Here is a 15,148-nt window from a genome sequence, read left to right as displayed (position 1 = left end):
TTTATCGCCTACATAGTATATTTGAGAATACTTAATTTTGGACTAAACTTTCTATTTAACTCTGAGTGATAGCATTAGAAAATCCATGATTTCATTTTAAGAGTGAAAAGTATAGCAGGTATTTGAATCAAAACTAAAAAAGGCATTTATTTACATCATAGATTCTTCACTGCCTTTACACTTATTTTTTCCACTAAATTGTCTCCTATATGTATTAAACAACAAGGTGAATAAGCCTTTGGTATGGATCCATTTACATTTTAAGGGCCATAAAATATTATTTGCCTTTCTCTTCTTTCTGAAGTAGTATATCAGGGGAGGAATACCATATCCCACTTAGAAAAGTTAGACAAATTGTACAAGAATATCCGACTTGTTACCCCTTATGACTCTGAGTCTTAAAGCTAGAGTTGACACAAAAGATAAAAACTATTAGTGAATTAGAGAAAGTAGATGCAATTCACTATGCTTTTCTTTCTTGGATGCTGTACCTGCATGTGTGCATTGATATACATTGTAAATTCCTTTTGGTTCTACCTCTATACTCAGAGAATGCTTTTGCAATGTATTTTTTTCTTATCCAAACTTTTGAAGACAAGGGAGTGGCTGCTTTAATAAAAACTGACAGTTGACTAGGCTGTAGTAGAAAAAAATTAAAACTTCTGTAAATGATGGAATATCAATCATATTTTCAGACTTCTTTATCATCGTCATGGCCATGGCATAAATGACATAACATAGATTGTTAAAATAACAATTATTGAAAAAAAATCATCATGGGAGACACCAAGGGATATCCTTGAACTTTCCTTATATACTCTCATTTTAAATTTACCTGAAGGTGATTAATGTTCAGGAACTCAAAACTATTTCTCTATAGAATATTCTGAACTTCCTTTAGACAAGCCTAGGTGATTTCAACTATTTGAACCTTGGAAGACCGGTTGTCTCAAGATTTGGAAAAGGATATGTATCTGCCATTGCAGATGTTTCCAATGAAACAATTTGGATTCTTCTCAGGCTGCTCAAGCCCTGAGACATGAAGGACAAAGGTAGCAGGTGAGAATATTGTGGCAGTTATGATGAAGATAGAAATCCTCCAGCTAAAAGGTAAAAAGATTCATTGACTCTATCACCAGAAGTGAAGTCTGTCTACTTTGGGCCAAGTAAAGACCCTATACACAAAGGAAGACATTAACTGTTGCCATTTTTCATCACCTGAGAATTTCTGTGATGCCATTTGTTTATTCCCATGAATCTGTGGATACTTATGCATCCAAAGACAATTAAATTTGAATGCATATTAAATCAAAATCACTCTGGATATTCTGTGCTTAAAAAAGTTAAAAAGGAAGAGAGGTGAGAAAAGGGTTTGAGCAAAGAGGAGATTTTTGAGTGCTTGTGAAAACACTCAATGAAAATGGGACAAGGGTCTTTGACCACAGTTTCTGCAAACCCAGAAGTTACTTAGGAGTGGGTCTGCTTCAGGTTAGCCACTTTGACTTCCCACTGTCCTCCAGGCAGTGTTTAAGCTGTCCTTCATATTCATTTTGACAAAACAATAGTTTTATCACACATAGCTCATTTTATGATTGAGCGCAGCTGGAACTCATGTTCTATGGACTCATGACCTTTTGTGACCTTCAGAGTGTTGGTCTCTGAATAAAGTTGGCTACTGCCTACACTTCCACCTTCCAATGGAATGGTTACAGGGTAGGATTCAAACACATATATTAAACCTGCTGTATCAACTTCAACCAAGGAGACACACATCCCTTTGTTGAGCAGTTGCTGTGGACCAATAGTTTAGAAATTGTTGGCATCATCTGCACACTGGACTTACACCTGATGTCCAAATAATGACTAGGACCACACAGTTAGATTGATATTGCTCTTTTCATTTCTTTAGGAGTTTCATATAACGCTCTTTTTTTCTTATTCATCCCTCCTTACCCCAGTCTTCCCTAAAGCACTCCTTTCAGTTCTTAAAAACAATTTATCTTCCTACCTTAGGAGTCTGAGGAATGGGGATTTCCTGCTGTTGAAGCTACTAACCTGAGCTGCAGTGTGAAATTGTGTCAAGTCACAGTCTCTGGGAAGCAGCTCCACAAGGGTTTGTATTAAATACTCCAATAAATTGCCATGGCATTGTGACAGCCCAATGTATTAATTTGACCTGTGCAGTATTAACTGTGTGTGCTTTTATCATCAAAATCAAAATTAAAGCCAAACAACAAAACGTATGGATCCATTTGTCCTCTCCAAATATTCTTGCATGTATGGTCTTCCACTAGGGAAGGGTTGACTTAGATGTGGCTTGTGTTTTTGGTTGCACGGATTTTGTTCATGTTGGATTTGATTCACATGCACAGAAATTAAAAATGGATGCAACTATTGTCATTTCATGAGAAATCAAGAATTTTCAATGTCTACCTACACCCTTCACAGGCATCATAATGCCAGCATTTCAGAATGTACCCACAGAAATCACAAGTGATTTGAATTCAAGTGCCTTGAATAAGGCACTTGTAGTCAAAAATATCTTCTGTATTGTAATATCTCTTGTCTGTTTTTGTTTGTAATTTGGCTAGGTAAATTATTAGCTAGAGTTTAATTAAATGATATCTATACTGTGGTATGTACATATGCGACAGTTAATGCATAATTCCTCCTATGATAAATAAAATGTTTTTGCTCTTTATTAAATAATCATAACTGTGTTAATCATATATTATGCAATAATTTTTTGATATTGAGTATTAATGATATTATTTTCTTAATTTCTCCCAATTCCCTGCCTTTGTTTTAGCTAACAAAGGCCATGATAATATCAGATGTTCTACTCTATTAACTTTAACATATTATTTTTGAGACCATTGACCATTCACAATGACCATGAATCTCACTATTTTAACAGGTTAGTATACTCAGTTTTAACCTGTTTCTGCAGCTCAGTACTAAAGTCATACATGCTGAGCCAAAATACTTAACTCTATGCAAGCACTGGGATTCAATCTCATGTTCTTATGGTTGCTTGGTAAAGAATGTACCCAATGGCTATATACTCCAATATCCTACATGCCTTAATTCACTGGTATGTTTTTTCAAGTCTGTCATACATGTTCCTGGGTTTATTGAGCTCTTAATTAGCAGGATTTTTAATTCCACTTCCCTCATATCTCTATTATTGGGAGAAGAATGTAAAGAAAAATGTAGAACATTTCATCAGAAATGATATGAAATGAAGAAAAACAAAAACAATGTATTTACCTTAGGCAAGGGTTTAGCAGGTTTGCAGTGGAGTCCTCCAACATAGTCAACATTTGGTAATATTGGGTGGGAAACTCCAAATCCCAGTAGGGTCCTAATGAGCCACATTTCTGCTTTACCCATTGTTTCAGCTAATGTGGTGGGCCTTCCTAGATAGGGAAAATGAGCAAGTGAGACAGAGAAAACTTGACAGGGCTACCTGCTGAGTATGCAATATAGTTCCTCAAAATGTCAAAAGGATTTGTGTTTTGTGTAGAATATGTGCATGTAAAATGTAATATTTTAATATATAACATAACTTACATCAATAATGTTTTATGAATCATATAAATACATTGTTATTTGTGTTTATTTGTAAAGAAATCTGTATGACTTATTTTATAATTCTCATTATTTTAAAACCATCAATACTTAAAGAAATATTCCTCTAGGCCACTATATGGATAAGCACTCAGGTTTTTCTCTCCAAACCTTCAAAAAAAACCTATGTAAATATCAACACTCCATGTCCAAAACTCTCATCTTGCAGTACACTCTAGCCAGTGTTTTCACTATCCTCATAATTTGTAGCTAGTCTTCATTTCTTATAGGGAATTGTAAAGTTTGAAAATGGCTAAATTTGTGGCTAAAGCTTCTAGTCTTGTTTAATATTAAGATATTTAATAGTATTTATACTATAAAAGAATCAATATGTTCAGAATTATGAGAATAGAAATTTTGGACTAGTTTAGCTGTGGTATATTTTTTAAGAAAAATAAAGAGCATGACTTCAAAAAGTTCAGCACGGGTGTCCATGCTTATGTTGAATTTAGGCATTTGCTATCGATATTAGGAAAGGACCAAATAAAGAAATGTGGGGCTGGTAGAAACAATCGCTTCCAATATTAGGGGGATTTTTAAAAATGAAAAAAAAGAAAATATTTTATGATATATCTTTTCATTTATTTGTACGGATATCTGCATGAGCATATGTTAAGTTTATGCCAGTACCCATGGATACCATAAAAAGGACAGCACTGGTCTTGAAGATGAAATTACATGCAGTTTTGAGCCACTGGGCATGAGTGTTACTGGGAAGAGAGCTCAGGTACTAAACTGTACAGAAACAATTTCAATTCTTTGGCCATGTTTTCAGACCCTACAATTTCATTTTTTTCTTTTGAAAATGACATGAGGAATTTTTTTCTTCCGTCTTTATTAAATTTGGTATTTCTTGTTTACATGTCAATTGTTATTCCCTTTCCCGGTTTCTGGGCCAACATCTCCCTAACCTGTCCTTCTCCCCTTCTATATGGGTGTTCCCCTGCCCATCCTCCCACCAATACCACCCTTCCCCCAACAATCACGTTCACTGGGAGTTGAGTCTTGGCAGGAACAAGGGCTTCACCTTCCACTGGTGCTCTTACTATGCTATTCATTGCTACCTATGCAGTTGGAGCACAGGGTCAGTCCATGGGTAGTGGCTTAGTCCCTGGAAGCTCTAGTTGGTTGGCATTGTTGTTAATATGGGATTTCAAGCCCCTTAAATATCTTTCAGTCCTTTCTCAGATTCCTTCACTGGGGGTCCCATTTCAGTTCAGTGGTTTGCTGCTGGCATTCGCCTCTGTATTTGCCTTATTCTGGATTCAGGAGAAAGCTACATCCGGTTCCTCTCAGCCAGCACTTCTTTGCTTCATCCATCTTATCTAGTTTGGTGGCTGGATATGTATAGGCCACATATGCGGCAGGATCTGAATGGATGTTCCTTCAGTCTCTGTTCTAAACTTTGCCTCCCTTTTCCCTGCCAAGGGTATTCTTGTTCCCCTTTTAAAGAAGGAATGAAGCATTCACATTTTGGTCCTCCTTCTTGAGTTTCATGTGTTCTGTGCATCTAGGATAATTCGAGCATTTGGGCTAATAGCCACTTATCAATGAGTGCATACATACCATGTGTGTTTTTCTGTGATTGGGTTAGCTCACTGAAGATGATAATTTCCAGGTCCATCCATTTGTCTATGAATTTCATAAAGTCATTGTTTTTGATAGCTGAGTAGTATTTCATTGTGTAGATGTACCACATTTTCTGTATCCATTCCTCTGTTGAAGGACATTTCGGTTCTTTCCAGTTTCTGGCTGTTATAAATAAGGATGCTATGAACATAGTGGAGCACGTGTCTTTTTTATATGTTGGGGCATCTTTTTGGGTATATGCCCAGGAGAGGTATAGCTGGGTCCTCAGGTAGTTCAGTGTCCCATTTTCTGAGGAACCTCCAGACTGATTTCCAGAATGGTTGTATCAGTCTGCAATCCCACCAACAGTGGAGGAGTGTTCCTCTTTCTCCACCTCCTCACCAGCATCTGCTGTAACCTGAGTTTTTGATTTTAGCCATTCTGACTGATGTGATGTCGAATCTCAGGGTTGTTTTGCTTTGCATTTCTCTTATGAGTAAAGATGTTGAACATTTCTTTAGGTGTTTCTCAGCCATTGGAAATTCCTCAGCTGTGAATTCTTTGTTTAGTCTGAACCCCATTTTTAATAGGGTTATTTGTCTCCCTGCAGTCTAACTTTATGAGTTCTTTGTGTATTTTGGATATGAGCCATCTATGAGTTGTAGGATTGGTAAAGAACTTTTCCCAATCTGTTGGTTGCTGTTTATCCTAACCAGAGTGTCCTTTGCCTTATAGAAGCTTTGCAGTTTTATGAGATCCCATTTGTCGATTCTTAATTTTAGAGCATAAGCCATTGGTGTTTTGTTCAGGAAATTTTCTCCAGTGCCCATGTGTTCCAGATTCTTCCCCACTTTATCTTCTATTAGTTTGAGTGTATCTGGTTTGATGTGGAGGTCGTTGATTCACTTGGACTTAAGCTTTGTGCAGGGAGATGAGAATGGTTCAATCTGCATTCTTCTACATGCTGACCTCCAGTTCAACCAGCACCATTTGCTGAAAATGCTATCTTTTTTTTCCATTGGATTGTTTTGGCTCCTTTGTCAAAAATCAAGTGAGCATAGGTGTGTGGGTTCATTTCTGGGTCTTCAATTCTATTCCATTGGTCTATCTGTCTGTCTCTGTACCAATACCATACAATTTTTATCACTATTGCTCTGTAATACTGCTTGAGTTCAGGGATAGTGATTCCCCTGGAAATATTTTTATTGTTGAGGATAGTTTTAGGTCTCCTGGGTTTTTTGTTATTCCAGAATAATTTGCAAATTGTTCTGTCTAACTCTATGAAGAATTGGTTTGGAATTTTGATGGGGATTGCATTGAATGTGTAGATCACTTTTGGTAACATGGCCATTTTTACTATATTAATCCTGCCAATCCATGAGCATGGGAGATCTTTCCATCTCCTGACATGTTCTTCGATTTATTTCTTGAGAGGCTTGAAGTTCTTATCATACAGATCTTTCACTTGCTTTGTTAAAGTCATACTGAGATATTTCATATTATTTGGGACTATTATGAAGGGTGTCGTTCCCTGATTTCTTTCTTGGCTTGTTTCTCTTTTGTGTAGAGGAAGGCTACTGATTTATTTGTGTTAATTTTATACCCAGCCACTTTGCTGAAGTTGTTTATCAGGTTTAGCAGTTCTCTGGTGGAACTTTTGGGATCACTTATGTATACAATCATATTGTCTGCAAATAGTGACATTTTGACTTCTTCCTTTCCAATCTGTTTCCCTTTGATCTCCTTTTGTTATTTTCTTGCTCTGGCTAGGACTTCTAGAACTATATTCAATAAGTAGGGAGAGAGTTCGTAGCCTTGTCTAGTCCCTGATTTTAGTGGAATTGCTTCAAGTTTCTCTCCATTTAGTTTAATATTAGCTAATGGTTTGCTGTACAAGTCTTTTACTATCTTTAGGTATGGGCCTTGAATTTCTGTTCTTTCCAGGACTTTTATCATGAAGGGGTGTTGAATTTTGTCTAATGCTTTCTTAGCATCTAATGAAATGATCATGTGGTTTTTATCTTTCGGTTTGTTTATATAGTGGATTACGTTGATGGTTTTTTTGTATATTAAACCATCCTTGCATCCCTGGAATGAAGCCTACTTGATCATGATGGATGATTGTTTTGATGTGCTCTTGGATTCAGTTTGCAAGCATTTTATTGAGTATTTTTGCAGGAATATTCATAAGGGAAATTTGTCTGAATTTCTCTTTTTTTGTTAGGTCTTTGTGTGGTTTAGGTATAAGAGTAATTGTGGCTTCATAGAAAGAAATTGGTAGCACTCTGTTTCAATTTTGTGGAACAGTTTGTATAGTATTGGTATGAGGTGTTCTATGAAGGTCTGATAGAATTCTGCATTGAATAAAAGGAATCAGAATAACAAACTGGATACAGAATGAGGACCCAAGATTTTGCTGCCTACATGAAACACACCTCAGAGACAAAGAAAGACACTACCTCAGAATAAAAGGCTGGAAAACAACTTTCCAAGCAAATGATCTGAAGAAGGAATCTGGAGTATCCATTCTAATATCTAATAAATTTCATTTTCAACCAGAAGTCATCAAAAAAGATAAGGAAGAACACTTCATATTCATCAAAGGAAAAATCCACCAAGATGAACTCTCAATCCTAAATATCTGTGCTCCAAATACAAGGGCACCTACATACATAAAAGGAACCTTACTAAAGCTCAAAGCACACATTGCACCTCACACAATAATAGTAGGAGATTTCAACACCCCACTCTCATCAATGGACTGATCGTGAAATCAGAATTTAGATAGTGACAGAGATAGACTAAGAAAAGTCATGAACCAAATGGACTTAACAGATATGTATAGAACATTCTATCCTAAAACAAAAGGATATACCTTCTTCTCACCACCTCAATTTCATTTTAAATGAAGACACTGACCTAGGCAAGAGAAAATAATTGCTTCAATGTTATGTATACATATCGATACTATAAAATATGTCATTCTTGAATCTTCGTCAACCAAGATTTAGTAAAAACTTAGAAACTTATTAAAATAGAGGAAAAGTTTCAGTGGATGAGTAAAGAATCACCATGAGACCGCTATTTTCATCTCTATGCAATTATATAGCTAACCAAAATGTCTTGAATCAGAACTACTACCTTCTTCTGTTTGATGAATTATATGAGATTTTACAAGACATTGTGAATTTGATAGCTGATACCATTATTCATTTGGTAACTTATAAAAGACTACTTATTTTTAATTCATGGACATAAGGCTTTACACACATGTGAAACTTAGGTTTTCGAGCAACAGAGAAGAAATGTAACTTACCCAAATTCTCACTGTAAAACAGATTCCAATTCTTCTCATTACATGTCTGGAACCAAAAGTCAAAATAACGCATACATATCATATTTTTTACCCTGTCTATTAATGTCAGTTGGCCAGCCAGTCCTGACAAAATAATAGGTGCATAAAATGGAGGGAGTATAAATTTTCCACAGTACTTTTCAATTTTGTAGCCTGGAGAGAAGCTTAAAGGAATGTGGAGCACTTCGGCTATCAGCTCCCCACAGGCAGCCACAGGATCTGACAAAAGAACATCAAACTTGGATTCCTGTAGTTTTGCATGAGCTGCTTGTTTGAAACGACGTCTTTACAAAGACATATATAATAATAGGAAAATTCATCAACCATATTTTGAAGCATAGGAGAATATGACAAACATGTATCTCTTGGCAACTCATAAGTCCACACATCCACAAGCTTTATGAAATAATTTTGCAGCTCATCTTTACTGACAGATATAGGAAAAGTTTCAAACTTAAGGTCCGGTGATTTTTTCAGATCAAGAACATAGTAAGCCGAAGGTTTCAGAACAGTGACTTCATGGCCCCTCTGTACAAGTTCATCCAGTATTGTTTTTATATTCATCCAGTGGCTGAATTCCATCGGCCACCCCAACACCTTCCCACAGTTCCCAGATTGGAAACAGCAACTTATCTGTAGCAGGAGCAGAGCAGAAATCCACAACCCAGGCATCTTGAACATCAAATTCCTTCTGTTCACAGTGTGTTCCCTTCTGTCACTGCTTGACCTTTTATCCAAAAAGCTTTACCCCAGAGGTTAAAATATAACTTGCATTGCTCAAAGTTGATAAACCACTGGAGTCTTCCATAACGGGCCAAAGTATGAAGGTATATGTTGAGATTCCACAATTGATATGACGGCTAGAATTTTCTAGCCACTGAAAAACTGTTGCACAAACAAATCCCATTAGTGTGCATAAAACCTGCCCAAGATTACAGATCGTAATTCTAGAATGAATAAGGGACACATGAATTCCCATCCCTACCTGAGGAGTTAGTAGAAGGCGAGGGCAGCTATGGATGAAGTCAGGAGCTTCAGAATGAGAAGGCTAGCCATGCTTCAGGACATGGCTTTATCCTGTTGTGGTAAATAGTTATTGGGGGATGTCTCCTTATCCTTGACAATTCAGTTCCCAAATAAATGATACAAAACCTTTATAATTAAAGTTAACCTTAACAGCACTAGAGCTGGGCAGATATCAATGTTCTATGCTCTTTTTCTACATCTCTGTCAATAACCCTGAGTTATAACTTGGCAGTTTCCATTTGGGCTGCTTTTATTCCAACTGGACAGCATTCATGATCATTTCCTTATGGATCAACTACCCCTAAGCATCCTCTCCTCATGGTCTCTGCTTCTGACATAAGCCCTTGAACCAAACCTATGCCTAACCCTCTTTTGCCCAACTGTATGCATTTTATTGATGAATCGGTGATAACATGGGGGCAAAGATATATAGCATCACATGGTGTATGTGAGGAACTCCTTGTGCCTGAGGGCAACCAGATGGTGTGTAATATTTAGCATTGTAAACAAAGGAACATACTAAAGCTTAACATTATAACTAGACACATGCTGGCAAGACAAATTGGACTCAATTTGTTTAAAAATACATATGAAATTGGGACTGAAAAGTGGTGGTGTATAGTGGAAAAAATGGAGGGTAAGGCAGAGCTAGAGCTAGTGATTCAATCAAAATATGTCATATGAATATTCTCAACCTAAAATAATTCTCAACCTAAAATAATTGTCTTTTAAAAGGAAACAGATCATAAGGCAGCTACTGTCATGCCTCTGCTGACAGATAAGAATAAAACAAATCTTAACCTGCCATTTCAAAGTATGCAAGGACTTCAAGCAGCTTTTTGTCATATCCTGGATGGGAGAAGATGTCTTCCAGAGTCTGTGAGGTTGGTTTAGTGAGATTCACAGCTAGCACACTACTGCATTTGAACAGAGTAAAAATACCCAATACATACCTTTTTCCTCTATTACATGATCTTCCTGCATAGATCAGGATATGACTTGTAAATTGATTGATAAACTTGCCCATGGCTCCTGTATGTTAGATCACTTTACCCTAAAATACATTTATCTAACCATATGTACATTCCAAAAATTAAGCAGCACATAGGAAACTACTCTATGTGTTTTACTTAATAGAATCACTTGTACGGTAACTTAATGAATATACCCTCTCCTGCTACCATTATATCATCCATTGGATACTTTTTAAATGTTCATAATTTTAAGAGTCTTACCTGTTATTTCTCATCTTCTGGCAAAATGACAAATTATCTTTGGAAATTCCTGCATAGACAGAGCCTAATTATTATCTCTATATTTCTCTAGGTATTTCTTAATCAATTAAAGTGAATAATTAAAATTATTACTCTTTTTACATATAAAACCAATACAGTTGACCTGTCCTATGGACAAATCATGACACAGTGATACAAACTTTATAAAATAAGTGGACAGCATTTGGGTCTAAAAAACTGTCTTCCAACCAACTTCTACAAGTAAAATTGATGTATTTCCTTGAATGATTTTAAAATTTGGAAATGTTAGGCCATTTTGTTTTACTAGAAAATACTGTTAAGCAATTTGACAAAATTAGAAATGAGGTACACAAAATGAATGGCATATCTCCAGATATGGATCTTAGTATAAAGAGTCAAATATACACATGGTAACAATTACTCAGTCAACAATATGAACTTTGAGTAGCAAGTGTTCTGGAGATGTTCATTTGTGAAATTAAAAATAGATTTTTTTCATAAAATGTATCCTAATAATAGTTTCCCCTCCACTTACTCCTCCCACATTTCTCTCCTTCTCTCCCCTCTTTATCTGCTCCCTCACTGTTTCTCATTTGTAAAACAGCAAGCTTTTAAGAGATAACAATTAAACATGACAAAGGAAAGTATAAGTTGAAGTAAATTATCATATTGACTTGGACACAGCAACCCCACAAGAGGAAAAGCAACCCAAGAGCTGGCAGAGGAAATATAGACTAACTTGTTTTCCCAGTCAGGACTCCCACAAAACTAAGTGAGTAATCTATGCTATATATGCAAGAGGACCTGTTGTGGATCTATCTAGTACCTGTGGTTGCTTCTTCAGTCTCTGTGAGCTCCTATTCCCCTTGCTTATTGATTCAGTGGGACTTATTTTTCTGGTATCATCCAAACACTCTGACTCTTCCTACTAGGAGCAAATCAGTTAGAAGAGTATCTGACCTTGAATGTAAGTTCTATGAAACAACTAAGGCAGTCATGCCAATAGAAAAACCAAGGCAAATGACTTCAAATAGCCTCAAAGACACTTTAAACAATTAGACATTGAGGTTTGAGGTATTTTAAGGAGTTAAGAGATCCCCTCCTGACACACACACACACACACACACACACACACACACACAGAGAGAGAGAGAGAGAGAGAGAGAGAGAGAGAGAGAGAGAGAGAGAGAGAGAGAGAGAGAAATTGTTTAAGAAAATCATTGGAAAATGTATTTCCATTTTAGGAAAGTTTGGGACATCCAATTGCAAGATCATCAAAGAATTCCTACTGAATTTGCCCAAATGGCACTATCTGGTGAATATTTTCATCAAATTGTCAAAGTCTTATACAAACAAAAATGTAAAATATCAGCAGGAAAATATCATTTGCAATCATTATATAATTAGTATTAGAAAAGCATCCAGCTTCCCAGTTGATGCCCTATGAGTCAGAAGACAATTAGGTAGTACATTCAGAAGCAACAGAGAAGAGGCTGAAACAATATATGCCACAAAATTATCTCTCAGGCGTTAAGGAAATGGCAAGTCTGTGAGAAAGAAGAGAACATGAATTTATTAGTATTAGGCCAATTGTCTAAGACATGGCCAAGAGAGTCTTGTATTAGTAGGAAAAAATCATGATATCATAATCATATAAATATGTGAGAGAAAAAAGTCAGGTGAAACTAATAGAGAACCAAGAGTGGAAAACAATTATAACTTACATTTTATATGCTGAAATTACTAAAATGAATGATAAGTACAAAAAACATAAACTAGCATATACAGACAATAAAGATGATATGTATGTATGCTTAGTTATGCAAAACCTGCTTTTGGATGGCTTTTCCCTAATAGGGCTGCCTTGTCTAGCCTAGGAGTTGTGACTAGTCTAATTCAATTTAGTAGGCCAAAGGGGCTTGTATCCAAGGGAGACCTCCCCTTCCTGAGGTGAAACAGAGAGGATATAGGAAAGGTATGATGAGGAAGGGACTGAGAGCACAGGAGGGAGTGGAAGCTGTGCTCAGGATGTAAAGAAAATTATCTAATTAATTAATAAAAAAGAAATTCACTTCAAAAGTAACAACATATGACCTGGAAACAAAATTTAAACAATAAGTATTATGCAAATGGAAGCAAACTGAATTCTGCATTTACATCAAAATAGAATTCAGTTGAAAACATTTCAAAATTGATATAGTTATATATTTTTAATAATTTTTTTCATTTATTCATTTTATATCCTGTTTCCTGCCTATTTCTGGTCCAAGCATTTTCAAATTCTTTGTAATCCTTTCTTCCTTTCCTTCCCCACTTCTCTTCTTAGCAGCCAGGAATTTGATTATTTCCAGCCTTCTACTTCTCTTTGCCATGGTTTTTTCTTCTTCTCTTTCTTCTCCTTCTCCTCCTTCTCATTCTCCTTTTCCTCCCTCTCCCTCTCTTTATCCCTCTTTTCCTTTCCCCTCTCCCCTCCTCCTTCTTCTATCTTCTTCTCTAGAGCTTTCTCACATTCATTTAAATTGCTGGTGTGAGAAATTACAATTTCTTTATGGTGGGATTAATATTATGAACTTTCCACTCAGCACTGCTTCCATCATGTCCCATGAATTTATGTTTAGTGTGCCATCAAATTCATAGAATTCTAGATAATCCGTGTTTTCTTTATTTCTTCCTGACCCAAAGACCACTGAGAAGACAGTTGTTCAATTTTCAAGAGCATGTAGACTTTTGTTGTTTCTGTTGTTGTTGAAGCCCTGCTTTACCATGACCTGATAAGATACAAGGTGTTGTTTCGATTTTTATGTATCTGTTGAGGCTTGCTTTGTGACTGACTAGATGTTAAGTTTTGGAGCAGGATTGATGAGGTGCTGAGATGAAAATACATTCTTGTGTGTTTGGATGAAATATTCTATAAATGTCTGTTAGGTCCATTTGCTTCATAATGTCTGTTAGTGTTTTTCTCTCTTTTTGTTTTTATCAGAATGTCCTGTTAATTAATGATAGTGGGATATTAAAATCCCACCTACTAATGTGTGTGGCTCAAGGTGTGATTTAAGCTTGAGCAACATGTATTTTCAAATGTGGGTATTCCTGTGTTTTGGTTGTAGATGTTCAAAATTGAATTATCATCTTGGTAGATTTTTTCCTTTGATGAATATGAAGTGTCCTCTGTCTCTTTGGATTAATTTTGATTTTAAGTCTATTTTAGTAGATATTAGAATGATAATTAAAGTTTGCTTCTTGGCCTCTTTGTTTTTAAACCTTTTCTTTCCAGCCCATTTTTTGAAGATATGTCTGTGTTTATTGTTAAGGTGTTTTTCTTTAATGCAACATCCATTCTGCTAGGCTCTGTCTTTTTTGGGGGGAACTAAGTTCAATCATGTTACAAGTCCCTTCAGCTGTTTCATTTCTTTCTCTAATTCCTCCAACGGGGAATCCTTTCACAGCTCAATGTTTTGCTTCAAGCATTCACCTCTGTATTTGACATTCTCTGGCTGCGCCTCTCAGGACACAGCTATATGCGGCTCCTGTCAGCATGCACTTCTTAGCTTCATCAATCTTATCTAGTTTTTGTGGCTGTATATCTGTGGGCCACATGTGACTCAGGTTCTGAATGGCCATTCCTTCAGTCTCTACTCTAAACTTTGCCTCCATATCCCCTCCTATGGATATATTTGCTCCCCCTTTTGAGAAGGAGTGAAGCATCCACATTTTGGTCATCCATCTTCTTAAGCTTCAGGTGGTTTGTAGATTGTATGTTGGGAAATTCGAGCTTTTGGGCTAATATCCACTTATCAGTGAGTACATATCATGTTTTTTTCTGAGATTAGGTTACCTCACTCAGGATGATATTTTCTAGGTCAATCAATTTACCTATGAATTTCATGGAGTCATTGATTTTAATAGCTCAGTAGTACTCCATTGTGTAGATGTTCCACATTTTCTCTATCCTTTCCTCTCTTGAAGGGCATCTGAGTTCTTTCGAGCATCAGGGTATTATAAATAATGGTGCTATGAACATAGTGGAGCTTGTGTTCTGGTTATATGTTGGGGCATCATTTGGGTGTATGCCCAGAAGAGGTATAACTGGGTCCTCAGATACTACTATGTTCAATTTTCTGAGGAACACCCTCTGATTTCCACAGAGGTCGTACCAGCTTTCAAACTCACCAATAGTGGAGGAGTATTCCTCTTTCTCGACATCCTCAGCAACATTTACTGTCACATGAGTTTTTGATCTTAGTCATTCTGACTGGTGTGAAATCTCAGGATCATTTTGAATTGCATTTCCCTAATGACTAAGATGGATGCT

At 36.3% G+C, this 15,148-nt stretch overlaps 1 pseudogene across 1 annotated transcript; it reads right to left on the bottom strand.

The window, feature by feature from the left end:
* Positions 1-2,578: 2,578 nt before the first annotated feature.
* Positions 2,579-9,235, bottom strand: Ugt2b17-ps1 (UDP glucuronosyltransferase family 2 member B17, pseudogene 1; annotated as a pseudogene). Its single transcript, XR_015636957.1, has 3 exons — positions 8,516-9,235; positions 8,075-8,118; positions 2,579-3,419 (listed from the first exon to the last, which is right to left on the bottom strand). The product of XR_015636957.1 is annotated as a UDP glucuronosyltransferase family 2 member B17, pseudogene 1 (transcript).
* Positions 9,236-15,148: the final 5,913 nt, after the last annotated feature.

This window comes from Rattus norvegicus, chromosome 14, assembly GCF_021556685.1.
Source record: "Rattus norvegicus strain SHRSP/BbbUtx chromosome 14, alternate assembly SHRSP_T2T, whole genome shotgun sequence".
NCBI classification, from domain to species: Eukaryota; Metazoa; Chordata; class Mammalia; order Rodentia; family Muridae; genus Rattus; species Rattus norvegicus.
This window is presented reverse-complemented; position numbering and strand designations above follow the sequence as displayed.